This window comes from Mustela nivalis (genome assembly GCF_964662115.1).
Source record: "Mustela nivalis genome assembly, chromosome: 11".
Classification (NCBI taxonomy): Eukaryota; Metazoa; Chordata; class Mammalia; order Carnivora; family Mustelidae; genus Mustela; species Mustela nivalis.
The window spans coordinates 33,795,142-33,822,364 of record NC_139030.1 but is presented as its reverse complement, the minus strand read 5'-3'; the positions used below and the strand labels follow the sequence as shown (position 1 = coordinate 33,822,364).

Here is a 27,223-nt window from a genome sequence, read left to right as displayed (position 1 = left end):
TTGCATGAATTCTGTATATATTTTGAATATTAAATCCTTATCAGATATATGATATGCAAAGCCTTCCCCACTCAGTAGGTTGCCATTTCATTTCATTGGTGTTTTCCTTCACTGTACACAAGCTTTTCAGTTTAACATACCCATTTGTTTATTTCTGTTTTTGTTGCCCTTGCCTTTGGCGTCAGATCAGAAAAATAAAGAATCACTAAAACCAATGTCAAGGAGCTTACTACTTGTTTTCTTCTAGGAGTTTTATGGTTTCAGGTCTTAAATTCAAGTCTTTAATCCTATTTGAGTTGATTTTTGTATATGGTACAAGACACTGGTCCAGTTTAATTCTTTTACATATAGCTGTCCAGTTTATCCAACATCATTTATTGAAGAGAATGTCCTTCCCCCATTGTGTATTTTTGTCTTCTTTGTAGTACATTAACTGACCATACATGTGTGGGTTTGTTACTGCGCTCTCTTCTGTTCCATTGATCTTTGTGTCTGTTTTATATTAAAACTATACTATTTTGAATATGATAGCTTTGCAATACAGCTTGAAATCAGGGAACATGATGCCTCCAGCTTTGCTCTTTCTTAAGATTGCTTTTCTAGTCTGGATTTCTGTGGTTCCATATACATTTTAGGAGTGGTTGTTCTGGTTCTGCAAAAAGTGCCATTGGAACTTTGATAGGGATTGCACTGATTCTCTAGATAGCTTTGGGCAGTATGGATATTTTAACAACATTAATTCTTTCAGTGTAGGACTATGAAATATCTTTCCATTTATTGGTGTCTTCTTCAATCTCTTTCATTAATATCTTATGGTTTTCTATTTTTAAGTTTCACCTCCTTGGTTAAATTTATTCCTACATTTTAATGCAAGTGTAAGTGGGATTGTTTTCTTAACTTCTCATTCTGGTAGTTCATTATCAGCATATAGAAACACAACAAATTTCTGTGTGTTAATTTTTTATCCTGTAATTTTACTGTATTTTTTAATAGTTCTAACAGTTTTTTTTTTAATGGAGTCTTCTATATATAATATCATGTCATCTACACAGAGTGTCAGTTTTACTTCTTGCTGTGTGGAGAACAGCCATTCTTTCTGTCTCATCACTGTGTGTGTGTGTGTGTGTGTGTGTGTGTGTGTGTGTGTGTGTGTGTGTGGAGTGGGGTACCCCATCTCTTGTCATCCTTTGGAATTCTGATTCAGGAGAGCCAAGGGAAGTGAAGCCTGGGGTTGGGCAAAAGTCCCCCAAGAGCCCACCCAGCGTCCAGTTGAGAACCGCCATTCCAGAAAGGGTCTTTGAAGACGTTCCACAGCTTTCTATCCCTTTACTTTTCTTTTTTTCCCCCTAATTGCTGTGGCTAGGACTTCCAGTACTATGTTGACTAAAAGTGAGAGAGTACACATCCTTGTCTTCTTCCTGATTTAAAGGACAAGTGTTTGGCTTTTCACCACTAAGTATGATGCTAGGGTTGCCACTCATGGCTTTATTATGTCAAGGTACATTCCCTCACAACACACTTATCTGGGTTTTTATCATAAATGGACATTGAATTTTGATAAGAGCTTTTCCTATGTCTACTGGGATGATCATATGCTTTTTATTGCTTGTATTGTGTAGTATATCACATTGACTGATTTGTGGATTTAGAGCCACCCTTTCATATCTAGAACAAATCCCATTTGATTAAGGTGTGTGACCTTTTTAATGTATTGTTGAATTCAGTTTCCTAATATTTTGTTGAGGATTTTTCCATCTACATTTGTCATAGGAATTGTTCCATCATTTTCTTTTGTTGTGGTTTCCTTGTCTGGTTTTGGTTTCAGAGTTATGCTGGCTTCATAAAATGAATTTGAAAGCATCCCCTCACATTCTATTTTTTGGAAGAGTTTGAAAAGGATTGGTACTGATTCTTCTTTGAATGTTTGGTAGAATTCACCAGTGAAACAGTCTGGTCCTGAACTTTTTTTATTGGTAGGTTTTTGATTACTGATTCAATCTCCCTACCAGTGATGAATTTGTTCAGATTTTTTCTTTATTCATGATTTAGTCTTGGTAAGTTGTATGTTTCTAGTAAGTTATCCATTTCTTCTAGGTTGTCAAATTTGTTGGCATGTAATCATTCCTAGTAGTCTCTCAAGAGCCTTTGTATTTCTGTGATATCACTTGTAATGTCTCCTCTTCATTTCTGATTTTATTTAGTTGAGTCTTCATTTTTTTCTTGGTGAGGTGAGTCTAGCTAAAGTTTTGTCAGTTTTGTTGATCTTTTCAAAAAACCAGCTCTTCAGCTGCATTGATCTTTTCTATTATCTTTTTAGTCTGTATTTCTTTCCATTCTGATCTCTGTTATTTTTTTCCTTCCTCGAACTTTTAGCTTTTTTGTTCTTTTTCCTATTCCTTGAGATGTAGATTTATGTTATTTGAGTTTTTCTTCTTTTTTTTTAAGGTTTTTATTTATTTATTTGATGGAGATCATAAGTAGGCAGAGAGATAGGCAGAGAGAGAGGAGGAAACCAGCTCCCTGCTGAGCAGAGAGCCCAATGCGAGGCTCGAACCCAGGACCCTGAGACCATGACCTGAGCCAAAGGCAGAGGCTTAACTCACTGAGCCACCAAGGTACCCTGAGTTTTTCTTGTTTCTTGATGCAGGCTTTTATTTCTATGAACTTCCTTCTTAGAATTGTCTTTGCTGCATCCCATAAATTTTGGTATGGTATATTTCCATTTTTATTTGTCTCAATTTTTTAAATTTCTTCTTTGATTATCTACATTAACTCACTGGTTGTTCAGGAGCAAGAGCATGCTGTTTAATTTCTACATTTTTGTGGCTTTCCCAGGTTTTTTCCTTGTAATTGAGTTCTAGTGTCATAACATTGTGGTTAGAAAACATGCTTGATATGGTTTCAATCTTCTTGAACATAGTAAAACTCATTTTGTGGCTCAACATGGGATCTATCATGGAGAATGTTCCATGTGCACTTGAGAAGAACATGTATTTTGATGCCTTTGGATGGAATGTTTTGTAAATATCAAGTCCATCTGGTCTAATGTGTCATTTAGGCTGCTATTTCCTTATCAATTTTCTGTCTGCATGATCTACCCATTAATATAAGCAGGGTGTTAAAGTCTCATACTATTTTTGCATTGTTGTCAATTTCTCCCTTGCTACCTGTTAATAGCGGCTTGATATATTTTGGTGCTTATATGTTCAGTGCATAGATACTTATAAATATCATATATTGCTGGATAAGCCCTTTATCATTAGGTACAGCCCTTCTTTGTCTTTTGTTACAGTCTTTGTTTTAAAGTCTATTTTGCCTGACATGAGTACAGTTACACAAGCTTTCTGTTTCCATTTGCATGCAATATCTTTCTCTATCCCTTCATTCTCAGTCTGTATGAGTCCTTCTGAAATGAGCTTCTTTTAGGTAACATATATATGACTCTTGTTTTTTTAATCCAAAGACAGCTACTGTCTTCTGACTGGAGAATTTAATAAATTTGCATTTAAAGTAATATTGATAGGTATGTACATTTGCCATTTTATTGTTTTCTGGTTGTTTTTATAGTTTCTATTACTTTCTCTTCTTTCTCTCTTCCCTTATGGTTTGATAATTTTCTTTAGTTTTTTTTTTTATATATTTCTTTATCATTTTGTTTTGTGTATTTATTATAATTTTTTGCTTTGGGGTTACCATGAGGATCACATATAACAACTTTTGTATATAATAGTCTAGTTTAAGTTGATAGCAACTTAAATTTAAATACATTATAAAACTCTGCATTTTTAATCACCCACCCCATTTTTAAAAAGATTTTTGTTTTTTATTTATTCAACACAGAGAGAGAGATCACGAGTAGGCAGAGCAGCAGGCTGGGGGCGGAGAGAGCAGGCTCCCTGCTGAGCAGAGAGCTCGATGCAGGGCTTGATCCCAGGACCCTGAGACTGTGACCTGAGCTGAAGGCAGAGGCTTAACCCACTGAGCCACCCAGGCGCCCCCCCTATGTTTTGTTTTTGATGTCACATTTTATATCTTTTTTTTTATGGATCCCTTAAGTAATTGTTGTAGTTTTAGTTTATTTTGTAATTAAATATTTTTTTTACCTTCATACTAGGTTTATAAGTGATAAATCCACTACCATTACTAAATATTTACCTTTTCTAATGAGATTCTTATTTTCATATGTTTTCTTATCTTTAATTAGTGCTACTTATTTTCAGCTTATAGATGTTCCTTTAACATTTCTTGGGAGGCTGGTTTAGTGGTGATTAACTCCATTAGCTTTTGCTTATCTGAAAAACTCTTTACCACTCTTACTCTGAATGATAATCATGCTGGGTAGAATAGTCTTGGTTGAAAGTTTTTTCCTTTCAGCACTTTAAATATGTCATAACAGTCCCCTCAGACCTTTAAGGTTTCTGCTGGAAAATCTACTGATAGCCTTATGGGAGTTTTTCCCTTGTAGGTAACTTTGGTTTCCTCTTGCTGCTTTTAAGATGCTCTCTTTAAAAAAAAAAAAAAAAAAAAAATTATTTTTTTTTTGTTTAGTGCAGGAGTGAGGGAAGGGATGAGGGAACACTAATGGTTTTATGTTTTGGGGGCTGGTCTGTCCAGTGAAGAACCAAGAGTTAGAGTTCCTGATATGAGCACAAATCACTCACTGCTCAGGAAAAAATTCATATTGTGGAGATCCCTCCTGGTTGTGTTCTGCTGTGCCTGGGAAGGGGTTCTTGGCAAGAGCACATTTGTGCCTCTTCTAACGATCTTGATATGGCTCTTTTATCCCTTGTTGTGGGGACACAATTCATTTAGTTTTTAGTACCTTTTCCAGGGAAAGTATTCCCACATGTAGCTGTAGATTTGTTGTGCCCTTTGGAGGAGGGGAATTCATAATCTTCCTACACTGCCTTGAACCACCTATAGAATCCCAGTAAAGCTTTGAAGAGTTACATGTTAAATGAGTTTGGAAATTTTTCTTCACCTAAAAAGTATGTGCAAATGAGTCTGGATAGTGAAAACAAATTAGAAAATAAGAAAAATCAAAAGTGCATTTCTTCCAGCTATTATACATGTTATACATACATAAAGGATCAAATATCTCCTAAGGCAGTCATGAAATTTTGGACTCATGACTAATCCATTCATCCCAAGAAAATATTTAGCCTTTAGAAAAGGGCATTATCTCCCGGACCTAAAGCAGATTGTGAGCTTCATCATTTGACCTTTTCATTTGCCTTCTCTTGAGCTGCCACTGCTCCCTAAATTATAAAAAGGAAAATGAGCATCCCTGGGGTTCAAGGGAAAAGACCAGAAGTGACCTGCTCTATATTGCTGACCTAGCAACTTGGGGCAAGACATTTATTTACCAAACCATCAAAAGCAATAGCAAGCAAAGTAGAAAGGAGGGGCAGAAAGAAGGTATCTGGCAGAGGCCAGGTAATCACGGTTGGGAAGAGAAACATGATGTGTTCATGTATGAGAAATAAAAACATTTCACCAGTATCAACCTTCTCGAACCCACACTAGTTCTCCTTTTGTTGATATCCAGAAAAAGGACCACCAAAGACAAGTACATGTTGTTCTACCCTCACAACTGACTGGTCCAAGCTGATATCTGTCCTGGGCTGAGTCAATCAGCTCTCTTTCTCAGGACTGTTGGTCTGGGACCAAAGAGCCTGAGTCAGTCCTGTGCAGTGGCATAAACTGTAAGATGTATAAATCTCAGGAGGATTGTAAGTCATCTTTCTCAGTTTATCTGTACCTGGTCTGCAATAAGCAAAAATTAAACTGACAAGCTGAGAGTAATCAAGAGATAGGGAGACACTATCAGATGCATTCAAGTCCTTTATAGTGAGGCCCAGCTATGACCCTGGTCTTCTAGCAGTTTACTGTCTAACTCTTCCTTCAATTATTCTACATGTAATCATGTAAGAGAAGGGTGGTGCAGTCCAGCACTATAAGAATTTACTCTTGGGGCACCTGGGTGGCTCAGTGGGTTAAAGCCTCTACCTCTAGCTCCTGGGATCGAGCCCTGCATCGGGCTCTCTGCTCAACAGGGAGCCTGCTTCCCCCTCTCTATCTGCCTGTCTCTCTACCTACTTGTGATCTCTGTCTGTCAAATAAATAAGTAAAATCTTTAAAAGATAATAAAAAATAAATAAATTAAAATTTTAAAAAGGAATTTACTCTTAGTTAAGTACACAGACCCAGCATGCAAAGGCCAATCTTTATAGAATACAGAAATTAGGGTCAAGAAAAAGATAAATTCTGTGCCACACATGAGATAATCCTTTAAAAATAAATTTTCCTAAGTTAATTTGAGTTGGGTTTTGGCTGTTTATAGACAAGAAAATCTAAATACTTGATTTTTTAAAAAGATGCTATACCTAAGTCCCTGCCAATATAATAGGGGATTTAGCGGATGATTTGTTTGAGAAGCAAAGACCTCCATGACATTTGCCATCTGAGTGTGCACCAGTCCTTCACCTTGTTGGTCCTGGAGTTCTTTGGAAACTGATTCCTCATATACATTGATATATGTACATACATGTATACATAAGTTTATGGCTATTGGGCCTTTGCTTAGCACCAGAGGTTAAGATCAATATGTCCTCTCCCTGATTCAGTGCATCTCAAAATAATGTGAGATTATTGTGGGGGAGTGATAAAGATAATTTTGCAGTCCTCAGAGAAGTTTTGACAGTTTCCAATCTTCTAAAACTATATGCAAGACTTTGAGAAAGCATATAAAATGCCAATGTGATAAGCATTATATGTGAAAGCATATATAAAGTTTATATTATAAGATTGATTAGAAGACCAGGTCTCATGCAAGCATTTATAATTGACACCTGAAGGTAGAAATTTCTATCATATCAATGTAAAGAATGCACCTGAGCAAAAGGTGATGCTCCCAAGAATTGTATGATAGTATTAACAGGTTTTGATATTTGGTTACCAAACATCGAGATTCATGCTAGTTTTTTTGGCCTTATCCAAGTAGACAGTTCTACCAGCCTGAAATATTAAAAACATCTGAATTAACATTCAATATAACTTTGTAAAGATTAAGCCATTTACCAGGAACAAGTTTGTCCCACAGGGAAAAATATATTATTAATTTTATGTAGAAGATTTTCATATAAGTTTTAAGATAAATTATATAACTTCATGTAATATTTTAGAATAAAATATTAACTAATTTAGGTATCTTTTATTTAAATAAATTCTTATTCTCTTCATATCCGTGTCTTAAAGACCACTTAGTAAGCACCACAAGTAGATGCCGACAAGTCCATGTTTCCTCCCAAATGCCCAATTCTTAGGGCCCAAGAGCTTCCAAGGCACATAGATCTGTACTTTGGGAGTTAACAGGTATAAGAGGCACAGTTTTCAGCCCACCCTGCCAACACCGTCAAGGTTAGCTTCTTCCCCAGATTTTGCAGATCATTGATATTCGAGCTTCTATTCAAACTTGAAACAGACTGGCTTCCTCATGAGGAAAAAGTCCATTTCTCTCCCAGCCTCCATATGCGCCACAAAACGGAGAGAAAAGGTGAGCGCAAGCAGTTGACAGTGTCCCTTCATGGCTTCCCAGCAACATAGATGCATTTCTTAATTACAAGTTGGACAAGGGCCAGAGAGAGCCCGCATCTAGTCTCTTGCTCCTCCAGGTGCCCCATGTTCTGTGCCTCTACTTTGAACGGCCTTGCCTTTCTCTCTTGAGATGCTCTAGGGAAGAAATCAGCTAAGTCACGGAGCTACCAGGAGCAGCCTCCACAGCCGCCATGGCCACCGCTCCCACCTCTTATCTACCTTCATCACTGTGCAGCCTGTCCATAGAAAAGCTGCACCAACTGTGCGCGTAGACACGACTATCGCACGGAGGGGCTTGGGGACTGGGGAGACGGGAAGGAAGGACAGAGAGGATCTCCTGTTTGCCTCTTTCTGACACCAGTTCCTGTCCCTAGTTATAATTTTTTACGGCCGACTTCAGGACAAGTCTCCTTTGAAATATAGCAAACTATACCGCCAAGGTCGCATTCAGTTTTCCGAGCAGACCTTCAGCACCCCCTGCACAGAGGGCAGACCTACCTGTCCGGCTCCTCATTAAGCAGCGATCTTTATCACAGCCCCACTGCTTTCACCACCGTCTGACCGGTGCCAGGAAGTTTTGATTTATAAGCTGGAGAGTGAGAGAAAAGAGCCTTAAAATGGTTTCAGGGTGGAGATTTCTTTTCCTTTTTAATGAGCATATTTAGGCTGTTACGAGTCAAGTTCAAAATTCGAGTCACATATGAACAATTTTTATAGGAGGAGGAGTAACCTGATGTTCAAATTCATTTGCCTCCCATTTTGAAGTAATTCATCTTTAAAATTTCTGTGAAATTTCTACAGAGTTGCCCAGAAAACGGCACCAACCATCTGTAAGTAAAAACAAAAGCTCTCCATAGTATATATCACAGGTTCAAAGCACTTCGGCATGGGCAGATGGAACACGTTATTAAAAGAATTTAACTGCAAGAAGAGCTACCGTAATTACACAGCAGCTGGTCTAATGTTGACAAAACAACTTTTAAAGGCTTTCAGAAGCCTTAAAGGCTAATCAATTAAAAAGGCATGAATAGTAATGTGCATCCTACCCTTAACACAGCGAGCTGCATCGCCCGCAAATACAGTGAGGTTTTCATTTTGAAACGATCATTTCTTATGTCCTACAATTAAGCTGAACACGTGCATAAATTCTAAGTTGTGTCTAGGTGAGACCATTATACTTAAAATAAAGTAAGTCCATAAAACTCAATTATAAACATTGAACTGAAGGAGCATTTCCATAGTAGCGAAGTTATTCTTGAAGTGCCAATAGCTCGTGCCAGAATTTGGGCTTACTTTACCAGTAAACACTAGAGAAGTGTTTTAGAGCATTGTCTATATTGGCCAAGGATACACTGAAGGCATGAAGAATAAATGAATGAACGGATGAATGTTGGAATGAGTCTGTCCTCGGCATCCAAGGAACATTGACTCAATCCCCATGAGATTGGCCCTGGGGTCATGTTGGATGGGCATCCTCTGCCAGGACCTGCCAGTTTTCGTCAAGGTCCAACTGAAGTTCATCTCTTCCAAGGCACCCTTCACACTTCCCATGAGGCTTGCTTCTGTTCCCAATCCCTTACAGTCAGAAAATTAGAAAAGATTTATGTATCACTGGACCCAATCCTTTCTAGAGCCCTGCTAACTTTTTCTTCCAAGGCCCAGATAGTAAATAATTCGGGCTTTGTGGGCCATAGGATGTCATCTCACACCCACCCACCTCTACCACTGTAGTGGGAAAGCAGCCTGCACCAGATTTAAGCAAATGGGCATGGCTGGACGCTGATAAAAATATTTACGAAGGGAAGCAGGAAGCTGGGTTTGACCCACAGTTGGTAATTCTCTGACCCCTGCTCTACCAGTGTGAGTCCCCTATTCCCACACAGGGTCCAGGGAGCCTCTTTGGCAACGTTTCCCGTGAAGAAGGCTAGTCCCCTCAGAGCAGCCTCTTCCATTTTTGTGAAGATTTCCCTTCCACTGGCTGCAAGGAATCCCTCCGTAACCAGCAGTCACCGTCACACCTTCATCTTCTGGGCACCTGCCCACTCCTCAACCATTCTCCCACCCCACAGTGCCCTGCAGAAACAGACCTTCCAAAACCCCTTTTCTTTAACTAAAGACAATACCACCAGTGTTGCCTTCTGGAGCCCCAGAGAGGAAGCCTAATACCTCTCCCACCTGAAGGGCCTCTGTTTTGGAAGACAACTGTGGGATACGGCATTTGCGGTCTGCCCCACTCACGTGGGATCCATCTCACGAGGCTTTTATTGTTAGTTTTCTTCTTCCATGTACACATTTTTTCCTCTTCATTTAGACGGCAAGTGGAGCATAGTCCCTGGCACATAAGCTCCATTTAGTTTTATGAGTGAGAGTGGCAGAATGACCACAGAAATATCAATCAACAAATCTTTTTAAACACCTTTCTCCGCAAATTCAGCGGGGACGGCTTCCCATGTAGGAGGTGGCCCCCTCACCACAGCCGCTGCAAGACTGCTGGTGTGTCAAGCTTCCTCAGATATAAAGACTGATCTCTGAGACGCAGAAGGCCTCCTCTCTCTACCTTCTACCACCCACCAGGATTCTGGTGTGAATTTTTTTTTTTTTTTAAAGAAATGTTGAAGGAAATTCTTTTTTTTTTTTTTAGGTTTTATTTTTTATTTATTTTACAGAGAGAGATCACAAGTAGGCAGAGAGGCAGGCAGAGAGAGAGAGAGGAGGAACAGGCTCCCCGCTGAGCAGAGAGCCCAACACGGGACTCGATCCCAGGACCCTGAGATCATGACCTGAGCTGAAGGCAGAGGCTTAACCCACTGAGCCACCCAGGCACCCTCTGGTGTGGTACACTGTAACGTGGCACACTGTAACACCAACATCCCAGCTGAGCATTGGGAGGCCAGGCCCACTGTCTGTCCTGGTCCCCCACCTTACAGCAGCCTTATCTCAGTCATTTTCATATCCTGTGCTTTTATCCCTCTCCTTAATAATCACTACCCCAGAGCCACACTTACACTGTCAGTGTTTATGCACAAGCACACAGTAGGCCTTCGGTATTCCACTCTCAAACTCAAGAAATCAATAAGAATCTTGAGAGTGCTTGTTATAAACAAGGAATTCTCCTCAGGGTAAGAAACTGGGTCCCTCACAGAATTCTTCAAGGCACAAGTAAAACAAGTTTCTCACTATGTTACCTCTAAACTCTACTCCCCAGGATCACTCTCTTTCACAATCAATCGTAAAATATTCAAATGGGCTATCTTTTTTTTTTTTTTTATTTCTTTTCAGTGTTTCAGAATTCATTGTTTATGCACCACACCCAATGCTCCATGCAATACAATGTGCCCTCCATAATACCCACCACCCTAAATATCTTAGTGAGGAAAGAGTCTTTAAGACCAGGACAAATATCTTGTTTCATTTAATGTCACTTTACCTTTTCATGTTCCTTCCCCCCACCCCTGTGAAGAACAGGAAGGAGATACTTCACAAAGTCCTGTCTCACGTGCACTCTTCAGCAGTATTCCCAGATGTGGAGTCTCTCCATGAAAGACCTACTTGGGGGCACTCGTTGAGGGGTAGAGACGCCGCAGCAAGGGGACGCTAGGCACCTACCCATTCCACGCTCCAGAAAGCCCAAGACAAACCAGCAGGTCTACTGTATTGGACAGTGGACACCAGCCATTTGTGGCCACTTAAATCTGAGTTAGTTAAAAATAAATACAATTTAAAATCTAGTTCCTCAACTACACTAGCCACCTTTCAAGTACTCAGAAGCCACATGTGGCTAGCACCCACCATGTTGGCCAGTGCAGATAGAGGATGTCTGTCACCCCAGAAGAGACTAGAGAGTTCTACCGGACAGCACTAGTGGGTCCAGTGCACTTCTCAGTGATTGCCGCTCTCCAGCCAACACGTATGAGGCTTGGCTGGTAAACGGTCAAGGCCTCCTGGAGCTGTACTCTGTACCTCCTTGAAACCCAAAGGAAAAAGTGGGGTCTGGAAATATCACACCTGGTAGTGCCAAATAATTAACACCACATTTTTGTGAAGGTATTCTTTAAGTAAAATTAAAAATAAAAAGATGGGGCGCCTGGGTGGCTCAGTGGGTTAAAGCCTCTCCCTTCAGCTCAGGTTATGATCTCAGGATTCTGGGATCAACCCCTGCATTGGGCTCTCTGCTGAGTGGAAAGCCTGCTTCTCTTCCTCTCTCTCTGCCTGCCTCTCTACTTGTGATCTCTGTCTGTCAAATAAATAAATAAAATCTTTAAAAAAATAATAAATAAAATAAAAAGAAATACATAATTTTTCTTATCTCAGGGAGTTCTGCCAAAGTCCCCAGCCTTTGCAATCCATGAGAAACTTGTACACAGAATAAAAAAGAAGCCAGAGTCTCATCTGGAGTCTAATAAAAAGTAGGGGACAGGGACCAGGATCAAAATGTCTCTACTTGTTCTGAACTCAGCATCCTTTTATTATTTTATGAAGTTCATTTTTGGTTTAATTATCATTTTGCATGAAAAAGGGAGTGGGACATCTTTTATTTATAAAGTAGGACTCCAAAGTTCCTGAGAAAGCATTAAAATACTTATGTGGCTTAGGGGGCACCTGGGTGGCTCAGTGGGTTAAGCCGCTGCCTTCGGCTTGGGTCGTGATCTCAGGGTCCTGGGATCGAGTCCCGCATCGGGCTCTCTGCTCTGCAGAGAGCCTGCTTCTCTCTGTCTCTGCCTACTTGTGATCTCTGTCTGTCAAATGAATAAATAAAATCTTTAACAAACAAACAAAAAAAAAAGAGTCTGAACCTTGGTTCATTCCACTGTTTAAAAAAAAAAATACTTATGTGGCTTAGATTTATCACCAGGCAAGGGGAAGTCAGTCAATAATCTGCCTCTGGTTGGCACAGCATATAATTTTTCTCAGGTTTACTGAAATTGCCATATCTCTAAAATCTAAGAACAAGAGAACGTTGCTAATAAATTTTAAATTTCCCACATAGTTACTTTGGAGAATGTAAAATTATGAGAGTAACTAAATTCAAATTCCAGGCTGCTTTCTGAAAGATGAGATGACCTCCTGATAGTCTATAAAGTCTGGGGAACATCTGTTTTGATAACATATGTACTTAAAATTCCCCACATGTCAGTTTCAAGTTACTACAAAATATAAGGCAGCACCAGCTGCAGGGATAAGGAGGAAAAGCTGTTAGCAAAGTGCCAGGAAATGTTCAAGATTTTAATTGGGACCAAGTCTCTTTACCATTTGCATATCATGATCCTAGGAAACAGACCAGAGACTAGAAATCCTACCCCTTCCACTTTCTCCACAAGAGAAAATTCTACTGTGATCTTGGTATGTTTTCCCTTATTACATTCCTATTAAGGAACTACGATGTGTTTAATTCTGGTACCCTTTTTTAAATTGAAGTGTAATTGACACATAATGTTATATTAGTCTCAGGTGTACAACCTAAGGATTTGACAAGTTTATATGTGATGCTGTGCTCACCTTTAGCATAGCTACCATCTGTCAGCACACAACACTGTTACAATACCATCCGTTACATCTCCTGTGCTGTACCTTTCATCCCTGTGACTTATTCATTCCATAACCTAAAGCCTGTACCGTCCACTCCCTTTCACCCATTTTGCCCATCCCTCCTACCCCATTCCCCTTTGGCAACCACCAGTTTGTTCTCTATATTTATGGCTCTGTCTCTTTGTCTTTTTTTACGTTCCACATGTAAGTGAAATTGTGGTATCTGAAAGACATGGTATTTGTCTTTCTCTGACTCATTTTACTTAGCATAATACCCTCTAGGTCGATCCATGTCCTTGCAAATGGCAAGCTTTCATTTTTATGGCTGAGTAATATTCCATTTTATAGATAGACAGATACATAGGTAAAATAGATAGAGATGGATATAGATAGATTTATATCTACCTATCTATCTATAGCAATTTCTTCTTTATCCATTCATCTATTGATGGACACAGGCTGCTTCCATATCTTGACTACTGTAAATAATGCTGCAATAAACAGAAAGGTACATATATCTTTTCAAATTACTGTTTTCATTTTCTTTAGGTAAATATCCAATTGTGGAATGACTAGATGACATGCTATTTCTATTTTTCGTTTTGGGGGGGACCTTCCATACTGTTTCCCATGATGGCTGTACCAATTTACCCTCCTACCAACAGTGCACAAGGGTTCCCTTTTCTCCACATCCTTGCCAACACTTGCTGTCTTTTTGATACAAGCCATGGTGACTGGTGTGAAGTGGTATTTTATTGTGGTTTCAGTTTGCTAATTCTGGAGACTCTTAACCAAAATGCCCTCCCCTCATTCTCCTATCCATCCAAATATTGCCCATTTTCACAGATCAGTTCAATTCTCACACTTTCTATGACAGTGGCTTCATGTCTTCTAATCCACAAATTCCTACTTCTCTCTGTACTTACAGCACATAATAAAGGATCATACATCTGCAACTTAATTGCCCTCCTTCTGCTCTGACACCCTGATCTAATCCCTTCATGTGCACGGATCTGCTCCCATTTCCTGGCTCTTACAGTGACAGTGATGCTCCCAGTTACCTCTCCCCAGAACTCATCCATATTCCCAACACCTATTCCATATCTCCACTTGGAAGCCTAACAGGTATCTCGAATGTAAGATGTCTAAAGCTGACCCGGTCCTTTTCCGAATCTGTTCCTCCTCAAGTTTCCTATCTCAGTAAATGACAGCCCTGCCCTTCCAGGTATCAGCCATCTGACTCTGCTCTCTGACTCATGCGCTGCATCCTACCCACAGTAAATCCTACCTCCTGCACTCTTTCCAAACAGAGAGAGAGGCCCTTTCACCACCTCCACTGCAACCACGTGGATCTAAGCCAACCTCATCTGGATTGCAACAGCCTCCTTCCAGCCTCCCCTCCCCTCCCTTCTATTATTTATTCCAACAGTAGCCAGTGATTTTTAAAATCATACAATTAATCAGGTCATTCCTTGATGTAAATTCTTCTAATAGCTCAACTGACACAGTCCCAAAAGAGAGAAAAAGAAAGAAAGAAAGAAAGAAAGAAAGAAAGAAAGAGGAAAGGAAGGGACGGAGAGAGGGAGGGAGAGGAGGAGGGAACATCTTTCCATAACCACTAAGGCCCTGCACTATGGGCGGCCTGCCACCTTAGGCTTTTGAGCTTTTACTACTCTCCCTCTGGCTTACTTCATTCCTGACACAGGTCTGCTTGCTGTTTTGAGGGTGAGGCATGATGCTAAGGCAGCACTTTTGCATTTCTGCCTGGAAGGCTCTTCCTGCAGAGGTGCCCAAGGCTCCCTCCCTTCCCTGCTCCAGGTGCTATGTGAAGCTTTCCCCATCAGGTCTCCTATGACCATGATATTCCAAGTTACCAACTGCTTCCTGTCCACCTCAGACACTCCCTCCTCCCCTCTTTAGTTGCTCCGAGGCTCTTATGACCATCTAACATACTGCATATTTTCTTATTTATTTCTTTACTTTCTGCCTCCGCCCTTGTAATATGTAAGCTCTAAGGGGACAGGGATTCTGTGAGCTTTAGTCACTGCTTTCTCCCCAGAGATTTTGCATGTTTAATTCGCCATTGTGTTTCCACCTTGAACTGTGACTGACACAAATTGATCCTCAAATATTTAAAGCGAAAGACAGAAACCAATTACAAGTCCTGTAAGGACAGTTGCCATGCCTTACCGTTCCTTTTTATATCCCTGGATAGGGCCCAGAGAAAAGTACTTGTTGCCTGATTACTGCTATGTTTACATTGGCAAATGTAAAATGTTAGGTCATTCAAAGTGTTGGACATGTTAAATGTAGACAGTGGTGATGCAATATTAAGATGTAACAATTTTTAAAAGATTTCAAAGCTGTTTAAACTTAAGCTCATAATCTCTATTCAAGTATGAACAATTCTCAAAATCACCAATAAGAGACAGTTTCCTAAGTGCTGCCAAAATACCGATACAATTACCTGCCCAAAAAAGATGGGAAGAGGAAATCTCAATGCTATAATTTACCAGGTAAATTACAGCAAATAAAATTTCAGTACCAATCCCCAAAACAAGCTATTTGGTTTGGGGGGGGGGGGTTTCTCCCTTAGGTTGGTTATTAAAATGGACAGGTGCTTTTAATAAATCAACAATGCCAAGCAATGAGAATGGTGATGACCGAGAGGAACTGTTAGGGAATTACAAAACTGGGTCAGTTCAACAGAGAAAGGAAGAGACTTTCCCCTCCCCTGCACACACCCTGTCATCTCCTGAACAACTAGCCTTTAACAAGGGAGACTGACTAGTCAGTAAGTCTCAGGAATGGTTCAATCTTTCTACACATCCAGAGCGTTTCCTATAAAAACATCAATAATCAACTACAGACCAACTACACACTAGATTCTTTTTCACATAAGATAATTTGAAGACTAAGCATAGAATTTTATGGAAATCTTTCATCCATAAAATGATTGAGCATCCCGAAAGGGGAATGCTATCACATGCCAAAACAAACCCTACCTGACGTTTTTACGGCACTGAGGTTCGGGCCCATAGGGAGCATCTCACCCCTACGTGAGAGGACCTGCATCTCCTCCAAAATTCACTGAGCTGCTGAAGAACAGAATCAACTGCTCAGATACAATGCTTCTGTTTTCTATGGGAACCACTAAGTAGAATTCTCTTACCTGTGTATTTGTTTAAAAACAGAAAATAAACATTAGACACTAGTATCCTATTTGCAGGTTATAAAAATGTACTTTCAATTGTTAACAAACACAGGGTTGTATGTCACATAATGATTACATGACTGGGACAGTGGTGACAATTACAGAGAGCACTATTCATGAGTGGATCTGCTCATTTATTCGGCAAACAGAGTAGGGAGAGTCTCTGCCCATCAAAAATCTAGTGAGTATCTATGTACTTTGTGCCAGGGCTTGCAATGACTGATGAACTAAGGAGCCATGCATATGTTTAAGTGAACAGGAAAGGTGGCTTCTAAAAAATGAGTGTTGAATTAAAAAACCAGAGCACAGCGTGGTTTGGAATCCTTGCCAAGGATTACAGAGTACATTTTTTTATCAATTTTATCCTTGCCAAGACTCGAGGTGAGGAAACATGAGCCCTCCACATTAAGCCAATATTGTTATGCCTTTTATCATTTGGTAACAGAAATACTTACCAATTGTCCACCCGATTTCAAAATTAGATTTAGGGTTTAAAAATATAATTAAATGGATACAGCTAATCCCAATTTTTTTTTTTTTTAAACAAGACAGGAATAACTAAATGGGAATATCGATGATTCCTCAGAGATAAGCTTGGGTTCAAACAACAGAACATTTGACGAAGATTCTTAAAAATTTAGAATGGAGGAGGACACATAACTAACACTTAGAAATAGCAGAAAATGTAAATTCAATTGTAAAGTGAAACTGGTATCAGATTTTGGCCTTTATATCCTAACACTGCCTCATAATTTTTTTTTTTTTTTAATATCTGAAGGGGTGCCTTGGTGACTCAGTCAGTTGAGCCTTCGGCTCAGGTGGTGATCCCAGGGTCGTGGGATCAAGCCCCACATCGGGCTCCCTGCTCAGCGGGAAGCCTGCTTCTCCCTCTCCCACTCTCCCTGCTTGTGTTCCCTCTAACAAATAAATAAAAAATCTTAAAAAAAAAAATCTGAAGGAAATCAAATGCATAGGCCACTGTAAATCATCTGCTGTAAATTACCTAGAGGGTAACATACAGAGATTCAGATTAGCCTAATGTTAGAGAATTCACAAAGTGCAGTGATTACAATGTGAAAAACAGCCAGTGGGAATCCTTACTCTTCCTCGAGAGATTACAATGGCCACCCTCTATTCCCCCGCCCTCTACCACCTCTGCAGGTGGAGCGTTTTCAGTAGGGAAAGGCGGAATTCCAGACCAAGCCATGCTATCCCGTGGACATCCGTAAGGGCTGCCCCACCCTCCTCAGAACACTGCAGCTTCTTTATCAGGTCCTCATCAACCAAAGGGTGAATCTGGCAGGAGCCAAATTAAAAAAATAAATAAATAAAATCTAAGATTGGTATTGGTGGGGCAAGGTAAGATAAACATCTTCTGGAATCCCAAAGATGAAGGGAAGAGCAGTGCACATTTTGTATACATTCAGTATTTGTCTTTTCATCTCGCTGTTACAGCTCTGTGATTAATTGCATTGCTTTGCTCAGAAATTCCTCTGCCAGAATAAAATCTGGGTCTTGTGCAAATTGTGCTTTTCTGAAATCTTATCCCCTCTATTAGCATAAATGTTTCAATATTTTTGTTAAGGGTGTGTGGGTGTAGGTATGGGTGTGTTTGGGAAAGTCGTTATTTGTGTTTTGACTGCTGGTGATTTTATGTAGTCTAAAATATAAAAGGAAAGAGGAAATTGCATACCTTGCAGCTTTGCACTCTCTCAGTGTGCTCCACTCTTAAACTAGATGCAGGGATTTTCTAACAGAGTACATTTTTAATCAAAAGGTTTATAAACAACACACAAACTCTTCTAGGTAAGAAGCAAGGGGCTAGCTAGAAAAGAAACAGAAGAGAGACAAACTATCTAACTATAGATTCAGAGAATCGAAAACCCAGAACAAGCTCAGACATCAGCTAACCCAATAGAATATGTCATAACGAACACTGACCCTCAAGATATGCCTTCAAAAGGGGTGCTATTGTCAACGAGGTTTGGGGTTCACTGAGTAGTACATTTCCTTTCAGACATTTCGGATGATATTCAGCCACTAATGTTCCAAAGTCTTGCAACTTAAAAAAAAAAAAAAATTACAATTCAACCCACTGTTTCCCAAACATAGTGCGCCATCACACCCCTTTTTCTGCCTTCAACATTCCACAGAACGGGTGTCTCTTCTTGCAGATCCTGTTCGAGAAGTGCTGATCTTGTATAATCATTTCACAGATGAGGAAACAGACATTCAAAGTTAACTTGTTTGGCCCAGATCCGGTAATTAATTCGTGGTTGATAAGCCAGAATAGCATGACTGGAGTCTAGGTAATACGGGGAAACAAGCACAGAACCCAGCACCTTTGCTTTCCACTCAGATCTCACTGCAAAATGGTCGCCTCTCCTGAGTCTCTATCTCATTCCCCTCAGATTCCCCTTACATTCCCTCAACTTCTGCTTGTCTACTTGACCAATGTGTGTAGCTGTTAACGGGCTCAGATTCATTCATTAGTGACTGTGTCCTTCCCAACCCCCCCACCCAAGCCTTTTAACAAAGACTTACCAGGGAGCGGCTTTCATGGAGGCTGTGGCAGGAACACAGCATATAATTTAAGGCAGATAGGGCTTTGTGTTTCTCCTCAAATTTATTCACATTTATTCTAGGGATTCCCCAGATAAGACTAGAATCAGACCAGCTAGGGAACATTTTCTCAAACTGATCATAAAGTAGGTGACCCTTTTCTTATTGTTCAGTCCTTTGGCTCCTTTTCTTCACTCTTCCTTTTTCCTCTTCCATAGTCAACCTTAGAGAGCTCAGCAACCCTCCTGCTGTGTCAGAGTGACCTTGGGGGAGATGAGTTCCCCCACAGGCCTGCTATATAGCACTCAGCATTTCCTGAATTTGCTCAGTCTAGCTAGAAATAACCCATTCTGGCAAAGGTCCTTCTCAGAGAGTTCCCACACTGAGAAGAAAGTACCATTACAAAATGTATCTTTGTTTTAATGCTATTCCATCAGATGCTACCTATTGGCCTTCATTTAGAAAGCTGTGCCTCTAAATAGCTTTGGTGGGAAAAATATCTTTTGCATCCTGTTGCTCATCCCTTTACCGGCTTGGCTGTGCCACAGAACAAACACCAGCAACAGTGCAAGATGAACCCACAGTTGTTTCTCAGAACTGGGTGGAGTCGATGTTGATCCTGCCACATCTCACCTGGGGCTCCTTAAAACAACACTGTAAATCAGCTGGCTGTGATTCCAATCTATGACAATGGAACAGGAAAGAAGAAGAGTGGCTATCAGAGATTGAATCTTGCCTTGTCTAGGTCTAACTATGCAAGTGACGGTCTCTGGTGAGAAGCAGGCCATATGGGAGATGGTTTGTAAAAGAGTTTTTCAATAGCGTAGAATGATTTTGTATATCTTTAGCTATATATAGCACATGTGATATATTGTCCCCTAGTTTATTCTACTAGAATAAGACTCAAACACACTGAACATATGCGATATGCATAGTTAGGGAGCCACCAGGTAACCTAAAGACAACACCATTGAGGGGCTAAGAAATGACATATGGATAATAAATCTGGGTGATAGGAAGGAGAATGATTATTTTCTTCTGTCAGTATTTCTGTTGTTTTTGTTGAACTGAAATGATCTGTGAACTTTAAAAAGCACAGTACATCTTAGTATGAAAGTGTGATCAGCCAGTTTTTTATATCCACCTGTGAAGATGGCATACCTATCTTTCCCAAGCCTTCCGTCATGGTGACTAGCAGCTTGGAGTCTGTTCCATATAAACCTCAATACTAGAAGGTGTTTCTGGGAAACAAAAGTAGGGAAGCATCTCTGAAGAGAACAGTCATGGCTTGTAGTATTTGTTCTTCATGGACATCCAGAGACTAGATTTTCCATTAGCAGAGAAGTGAAGCCAAGTAAAGGTTAGCAAACCAATCCATCCCTTCCATCTCAACCAATCTTTTGTGATGCTCCCATCCAATCTTTACAGCTTCTTCTCTATGAAAGTCCTAATTCTCCTCCATATACTTTTGAGGGATTACTCTGTGTAAGACAATATGCTTCTGCTGGCATTCAAGAGAAATAAGACATTATGAAAATAATAAGCTACATGTAAGAAACATGTCGGTTTGAAATACAAGCATAAGTAAAAGAGTAAAATTTTTACTGAGGAGAGGACAATCAGGAGAAAAGGCGTCTGTTGGAAGCATGCATTGAACTAGGACCTGAAGGGTGAAAAGATTGTCAGTTGGGAAGTAATGGATATAAGGACATCCTAACCAAGGACATGTGTGACCAAGAGTCAGACTGCTACAAAAGTTTCTGGAAATTCACTCAGTTGGGTGATTGGGAATATGAATTAAAAGAATTTCATAAAAGAAAATTCTTCTATGAAGTTATACATAAAAGAAAAACCATGTACTTCTAATACCAGTCCTTTGATCTTACATGGAAAGATACTACATAAATGCAGAGTATTACTTCTATTAAAGCCAGTATTTTTAAGTAGTAATATTTTTTGAACACTTGAAAGTGGGATTTTTTCCTCTTCCAGATAGAAAAATTCTAAGAAATTGAATGTATTCTGCATGAATAATCAAGTCAAAGAACAGTGAAGATCTACAAAGCAAGAAAAGAACAAATTCCAGGAAGATGTGCTGTATCTTTTAAATTATTGATTATAGATTTCAGCTCTCAGAAGCCAAAAACTCTGTTTAACTTTGTTTGGTTTAAATACCAACATTATGCCACACTTTCAGTTGCTCAAAACTATTTTAGTAGGTCAGCATTAATGGGTAGTTTTAAATGGAAAAAAAAAAAGTGTTGGTTCCTACTCACCTGGGAATTTAAAGTTTAATTTGAGCAGCCCCTTGATTTTATAGTTGAAGCAAATGAAGTCCAGACAGTGGGGGACTAACTTGCTAAAGGTCACCCAGCTAGTTAATGGCAACCAGTTAAACTGGAGGAAACTAAATAACTTTCCCAAGGTCACAGAGTTGGAAACTGGTGGGGCAGAATTACAACCCAGGAGAACCTAGACCCCTAAACTTTACTGGGCTCTGCTTCTCTGCCAATGGACAATTAACATAATCCTGCCAAGTACATAGAGCGCTGTAGATAAAAAGCCATATAAACAAAAGTAGAGGGTAATAAATGCCATTATTGTAAGTGCAAGTAAATGTATAATTATTTAAATTGCTTTAATGGCATAAAGGAACTAGTATTTCTAGATGTCTTGATGGAAACTTAAATACATTTCTAACTTACTATACAACTCAGTACTGAAAAGGAAAAAGAGAGATGAGAATAATGCAATCTTTATTTCTCCTACCTTCTATGCATAAAAACATTAAGAAATACATTTTTGGAAAATGGTCTCCCATGGAGCACCTGTGTGGCTCAGTGGGTTGGGCCTCTGCCTTTGGCTCAGATTGTGGTCTCAGGGTCCTGGGGTTGAGCCCCTCATTAGGCTCTCTACTCGGCAGGGAGCCCACTTCCCTCTCTCTCTCTGCCTGCCTCTCTGCCTACCTGTTATCTCTGTCTGTAAAATAAATAAATAAAAAATCTTGGGAAAAAAAAGGAAAGAAAATCGTCACCCAATATCCTGCCGCTCAAACATAATAACTATATTGTTAATCATTTAGAATTGCTTAAAGATACTTGTTTTGATAATTCAGGTAACAATCTTGATTTTCTTCTTCATGGCAGAGACGGGAGGACAATCCTGGGTTTAAGAACTCTTACATCTATGGCTTCTGAAAGGTCTGTCAAAAGATGAGAATTCCTTGCCTAGTACTTCTGTCTCCCCTAAAAACCTATTATGTGGCAATCACTCACACATATACCTACACATTTCTTGAACCTATTTTTAATTTTAGCCTGCATGCCTTCTTGGCAAGAGAGAGAATGAGGCTGAGCAGGTGGGGGAGTGGGGGGGTTAGGGGAATTACATAGTCTTTGGGCTTATTACTTTCTGTCCCAAGTCTCTTACTTTCAAATGTCAATAGATGTTTTCTAGTTCTACGTTTCCACTTTCATGAAAAACAATCTGCTCACTCTATGTGTAATGTGTGCCTGAGAATTTGACTTCCAGTATCCGTCTAGCTCTTCTTTTATAGAAACCTGATAAGGGTAAAAAAAAAAAAAAAAAAAAAAAAGTCAACCTTTCTGCTGACAGGAACCCTAAGGTTACCAGCCAATGCCCCAGAGAGCTGTCACTTCCACACTAAGTTCATCAACAAACTAAAGTAACAGCCACCTGGTCTTAGTGATTTCTCTTTATCTAGTCTGTGGATTAGGTCTGTAATGTCCTGAGCATTTATCATTTTGTCTGTTTCCTCCTATATGATTATTGCTTGGGAAAGTCTGGTTGTAAGAATATTACTCAGTGAAAGGTGAAGCAAGGACTTCATTTACACCGTTTTTTGTTTTTTTAAAATCTGTGAGTATATACTTGGTACGATGTAGGCCAGGTGCTTCCACAATTCTCATTTCACAGTATTTAAGAATCTTTCCCTATTGTTTTAGGAATCCACTGCAAGGATTTTTTCAAATTCATGATTGGCTTTCTTATTTTTGTGTGCCTGGGATTTGTAAGCTTGAATCAGTAATCTGACCCTTCAAAATTTTCTTTTTCATTACATATATCTAAGTAAGAGCTCATTTTAGTTTTTTTTTCCTTTGTAATCAGTTTTTCAAATAGCTTGAAAACAAGCCCTTTTTTTTTTAATCATAAGTTATCATAAAGAAATTCTACTCCCCACTTTCTTATGGATAATTTAATTAAGTATTTATCTCCATTTTTTCCTCTTACATGTCTGCATTGAATTATCTTTCAGAGAACTGATTACATACTTGATGTCTTTCTTTGGAGTCCTCTCTCCCGTTAGAGTATCGAATTAAATTGAAATATATATATTCCTCATTATGTGCTCCAATCTGCATCGCATCTGCAAAGTACTCACTCAGTGAACATTTCCAGGATGAACATAAGATACCAACAGGTAACAATCATGGGGCATTTACTGGGTGTCACGTTCCACACTAAGTATCTGACAAGCATCGTGTCATTAATTCTCAGGCATTAGACTGTAAACAGGGGCAAGGAGTCTATCCATGTATCCCTAGCACCTACAGCAGTGTTGGCATTTAGTAGATGCTCACTGAATGTTGCCATAAAGATAAACTCAAAAACTGCATGAGATAGGTGTCATTACTATACATGTTTTACACACAAGAAAACGTATATATTTTCCTATGTGCCTCTCTGAAGCACAGAGAGGTTCGATTGCTTTCTGAGGTCCCACAGTTAGTATGTGAAGCCAAGAATCACTTCCAAAGCCCAGATACTTAACTAGGACTTATTACTTGGAAACTCAATACCTACCTACATTCTACATTAAGGCAAACAAAATTAATTCTATTTATCCTAACAAATATTATACAATGTTACAAATCAATATTGTGAGCAATAATTTCCCAAAAAAAGATTTGAAAATGATGGGTTTTTAATAATAATCAGATAGGCAGATAGGTATCTCTATGGTCCTTATTGCTAACCATGCAATTAAAAATAGGATTTCCCTCTAATCAATACTTCTGTTGCATTTGTGCACTCGTTAATGAGGATTTTGGGACTTCTTGATAAATGCGTTTTTGGTTTTTTTCCCTGACTGGTTTTGGGTTTATTTAAGTAATCTGTTTTGTCAATTCTTTTTAACATAAGAATGGCACTAATGAAATAATCATTTATTAGGGTTTCCTTGTAATAGTCTATAGAGTTTATGAGGAGCTTCTGCTTATAAAATAGAAGACTTACATATTTCTGTCATTATTACAAACATCTTTATCACTACCGGTCCCATGATTTTCCTGAAACACTACCATCAGGACATCATTCTTTAGGGATTTGATTACTTGTATATTTAACTATTCATTAACAAAAATTATATAACACTTTGAAGAGGATAGTTCCTTAAAAACATTAGCTTTCTCCTTAAATCCTTATCAGCCTACATCTTAGTGGGACTTAAATGATATTTAGCAGAGAGCAAAGTTTTTTGGGACTGGTACACAATGGTCCTAAAGCCATGGGTTGAATAATAAAAAGAGACGCAGAAATTAGAACTAGGAAGACACTGAAGAAGTAGCCCACATGAAGGAAGGGAGGGAGCAATGAAAGTAAGAAGGTAGAAAAAAACATGAACTCTACTATTCACCTTGGAAAAATCATAATCTCCAAGAGCCTTAGCTACCCTACCTGTAAAATGGGGGTGACAAAAATACAACTTCCTCACAGACACTTCAATAGCAGATCTCAGTGTGCTATGTAAACTGTATACCATGATACCTTGACATTATTTGCCTGTAATCAGCTCCATTTATGCATTCTGTAATATAAACATTCATCTTCAAAAGACTGTCAACAGCTTCAAAATGTAGACCCAAGAATCCTATCTACATTTTTTTGGTCTGGATACATTTCTGATATTTTTAACCCAAAGAACCAGTTCACAATCTTTACAGCCTTTGTATACCTACAAGCTCAAAGAGCTTATTGTGTGCTCTAAGGACTAGAGTTCTCTACAATCTGTTTAAACAAGGAAGCCTCTTCTAAGTCCTGTTTCAGTCTGCTGCCTTTGGTCAAGGTGGAAACTAAAATTGAAAACAGATAGATGTTTTACATTTAAATGGGTTTAACATAAATGTGCATTAAGCCATTTCATGGACGATTGCACAAATATCTTTTGCAAACTTGGTACACGTGAGCACATATACAGTAACCATTAATGTCTTCCAGAGAAATAAGGTGCAGATCCAAAATTTTAAGCAGCTATCTTGAGTCCTCTCACTCGAAAGAAAATGTAATGGCTTTAAGGGAATTGCTCTAATAATATCATGGCATCTGCAATGGCTGGCCAGAGCAGAGCAGAACAGAGTGTATGTCACCATAGTTCAATTTAACAAGAAATAAGCTGCTCCCTGGAGAATCTAAACTCCCTAGTCTCCCACAAAGAAAATTGAATTTTGGAGGTCACACTTTGGGTAGGTTACCAGAGGGAGAAGCTTAACATTCTTTTTGTCATATGCTCTGGGAGGTCAGTGCTATCCTACCAACAAATCGCTACCTAAGATCTGCTGCCCGCTCAACAGCACCCCCCACCCAAATTATACGAGTGTTCGTAGTCCCAAGGAAATGGGAAATGATTGTGACACTTAAGATACCTGAGACCACGCCAGATGCCATCATGTAGAAACATCAAGTTTTGTACGGCCAAGTGAGGAGAGGGGTAGATGCCCGGGGCGGCGGAGGGGGGGGGGGGGGAGGAGAGATAATGATACTGTGGTGGGGGTCGGAACCGGTCAGACAGACCCACAGATAGAGAGCTTTAGGCTAAAACTGACTATTTAGCCAAATGTAAATCAACTGAACTGCTGTTACCAGAGAGAAAAACACATCGCCAAGTCAAGCCCAGGCGAAGCCCTGGCTCTGTGGGTGGACGGCCCCTTCTGCGGGTCGCCCGGGTGGGTGGTCGGAGGGCCTGGAGAATTCCCGCAAAGGCTGGAGGCGCCCCAGCTTACCGCATCTTGGGCAGCGGCCCCGGGTGGGCGCAGCCAGGCCATCGACACCCCCCCACCCCCCGCAGCAACATGTGGGGCGCTGCCACTCCGCCGCAGGAACTCCCTCCAGCTGGAGTTCCTGGTGGACGTACACTTGGCCCTGAGAAGGTGCTGAATTACTCTTGGGAAAGATTCCTCCGGCGTTGAACTTGGCAGCTACTGACATTTCCATGCCACCCCCTGTGCGCCAGCACTACACACACGCACGCACACGCCCCTCTAGACCTGCCCAGGCTGCGCTCAGTACTGGCTGCCCACTCGGGGACAGAATACCGGAGCGGGATGCAGAGGCGAGGACCCCAGTTCCGCGGGCCCCGGGAAGGGGTGGGGATGGGTGTCTTAGCACTGGGTAGCTCCGGGGACTAAGCCCACTGCTGGGGCGCCCAGAACCCGCATTAGTTAGGGCCGCTGGCACCAACCCAGTCTCCTTTTGTGCTCTCCCGGGAAGCCCGCCTCTACTCACCCGGGCTGCGCGCGGATTCCGGCCGCCAGCGGCAGCCCGCTTCCCCATCCCACGAACACTGCGGCGCCCCCAGAGTGTGCAATGCGGAGCCCCACCAGCGCACGGCCGGAGCCGGGGAGTGCGGGGAGGAAGCAAGGGAGGGAGGGAGGAGGAAGGAGAGAGAACGCGGCGGGGAGGGGCGGGGGTCGGCGGGGGGCGCGCGCGCCACTCCCACTCGCGCCGGGCACTCGCCTTCGCCCGCAGCCCCGGCCGGCCAGCCCTGCCTCGCGGGCCGCGGGACCAATCAACGCGCGCGGGGGGAGCCGAGCCCTCCGCGGGGCGCGCTTATTGGCCCGGCGCGCTCGACCCAACTCCGGGAGAGTCGGCCTGAGCGCCAAGTCTGCAAACTCCAGCCCGCAGGAGCAGACCGCCGGTTGCAGGTGGGGCTCCCGGCTCCGCGCTCCGGCGGGCAGTGGGGTCCGCGTTCGGCGGACGGAGCAGAGAGGATTTGAGACCTGCCGTTGAAGCCCGTTCCCAGTGAGCGTTCCAAACCAGCAGTGTTTGCTCAGGTTGCACCGATTCCTTCCTGTGAGCGACCCCCTAGGCGGCTCGCCGCACCCTGGCTAGCAATTGAGTGGTGGAAACCTGGCATTGTGAAATGGCCCCAGCCAAATCCTACTCCTGGCCATCCCCAGGGCCGCATTTTCAGCACAGCATCTAAAGAGCTGAAAATCAAGTCCCTTTCCGAACCCAGGGCAGATCTAGACCGCTTGACGTTTGCAATAGAAGACGAGACCGCGGGGTGGGTGATGGAGCGGTGGGAGA

The 27,223-nt window shown here is 40.9% G+C and overlaps 1 protein-coding gene across 5 annotated transcripts in view; it reads right to left on the bottom strand.

Annotated features, from left to right (window-relative positions):
* The window catches only part of LYPD6 (LY6/PLAUR domain containing 6), a 121,730-nt gene extending 95,076 nt beyond the window's left edge, over positions 1–26,654 (bottom strand). For 3 of the 5 annotated variants that reach the window (XM_082690930.1, XM_082690931.1, XM_082690935.1), the window contains exons 1-2: positions 26,420–26,654; positions 8,095–8,185 (exon numbers count right to left, since the gene is read on the bottom strand). The gene's annotated coding sequence lies outside the window, so the exon portion shown is untranslated. The remainder of the gene's footprint in view (positions 1–8,094; positions 8,186–26,419) is intronic. The other 2 variants (XM_082690932.1, XM_082690934.1) reach the window with 1 other exon arrangement.
* Between the last annotated feature and the right edge of the window lie 569 nt (positions 26,655–27,223).